The following is a 1,434-nucleotide window of genomic DNA, read 5'->3' as shown; positions in this document are numbered from 1 at the left end:
TTAGTTGTGTTTGGTTTGTTATTTTAGGCTATACTCGATTAAGACCCTGTTTTCTGTCACAATTTATGCTCTATACTTAATAAACGTCAGTTATCTTTTCCTTTTAAAAAATTGTGTCGAGTTTTCACTCTAGGGCTGAGGACTGAAGTGTGTTCTCCTTGTTCTCTTTTACCCTTTAATATTAATTTAATCCATTTTAATTTACTTTTCTTTGTTGCGCCTCCCACAAATCATCTAGACTAGAAAGAAGAACGTAACATATATTACACTGTCATGTCATTCTCTCTCTCTGTTATCTGTTAAGGGGTGCTGTTGAGACTAAATATAATTAAAATATATTCTTCAGCAGCACTAAATGTGGCAGAAAGACAATTTTAACACCACATTTTCTTATAAAAACATACTTGCCTTTTATTCACTATGTAATATTTTCACTATTGTATCAAAGTCATTGAAAATAAAAGACCTAAGGCATGTATTGTACATACAATTGTAAAAGGATTAGTAGCAAACTGTGAGGCACTTGTTCTTGTCAATAATTAAAATGTCTTTGCTCTGTGGTAACCCATATTACTTCCTAATTATTCATAATAGTTCCTTGTTATTGAAATGTATATAAGCACTGGTATTCTGGAATTGTTTTCTGCTCTGAAATGTCTTTCCAATTTATATATAATATACATGTTATATGTACAATAATTACTCCATTAATTGGTAGAAAAAAACAAGATAACTTAATATGAAGTAAATCTCTTTTTTAATACAATTACAGTATAAAATCTAATTATTTTTATTTGGAAACCACTTGATAATATCAACAACTTAACATCATGCTTAATATTTTTCACGGCATAACCGTCCAATGTTTTCACCACTGAAAAACCTCTTATCTATTACAAATATAATTTCTGTTGTAAAAGAATCAGCAAAGGAATACAAATTGTGAGGCACTTGTTGTTCGCAATCATTAAAACATCTTTGTGTGCGATGCCCCACATTACACTAAAGAAGACTTGTGTCTAACCCAATGTGCTGACTTAGTCTTTCTTATATCAAGATTAAATGTCCACTGCAGTGCTTCGTGTGAACGAGAGTTCAGCCATCCTGAACACTATTAACACTATATAGATCATTCCGTCGCTGTGTGGTGATTGGGATCTGCTGACGCATATCAGCCAAATACTGCAGGTCTACAAGCAGAAGAGAAAGAGTATGTTTACATTATGCCCAAATGGCTCTACAGCTCTCAATTTAAACACATGTAAAGCGGTGAAATATACCTATGTCAGCATATACAACGGATTCCTCTGATCCAGCTTTGGCAATTACCTCCCCCCTGCATGGAAAGAGGGCACAGTTATCATAGTAACCTATACAAAAGCATGCATAATTCTATTTTTTCTATTCTATCTACTTGTTTTTCTTTGTGTGTGT

General features: G+C 32.9%; 1 long non-coding RNA gene across 1 annotated transcript; it reads right to left on the bottom strand.

Annotated features, from left to right (window-relative positions):
- Positions 1 to 740: 740 nt before the first annotated feature.
- On the bottom strand, positions 741 to 1,376 carry LOC107736337 (uncharacterized). The gene is made up of 2 exons (XR_001639639.1): positions 1,281 to 1,376; positions 741 to 1,190 (listed from the first exon to the last, which is right to left on the bottom strand). It is a non-coding gene; the product is annotated as an uncharacterized LOC107736337 (long non-coding RNA).
- Between the last annotated feature and the right edge of the window lie 58 nt (positions 1,377 to 1,434).

This window comes from Sinocyclocheilus rhinocerous, unplaced genomic scaffold (genome assembly GCF_001515625.1).
Source record: "Sinocyclocheilus rhinocerous isolate Xijiao unplaced genomic scaffold, SAMN03320098_v1.1 C36641980, whole genome shotgun sequence".
NCBI classification, from domain to species: Eukaryota; Metazoa; Chordata; class Actinopteri; order Cypriniformes; family Cyprinidae; genus Sinocyclocheilus; species Sinocyclocheilus rhinocerous.
Note: the sequence above shows the minus strand (reverse complement) of the source record. Positions and strands in the feature narration are given on the sequence as shown.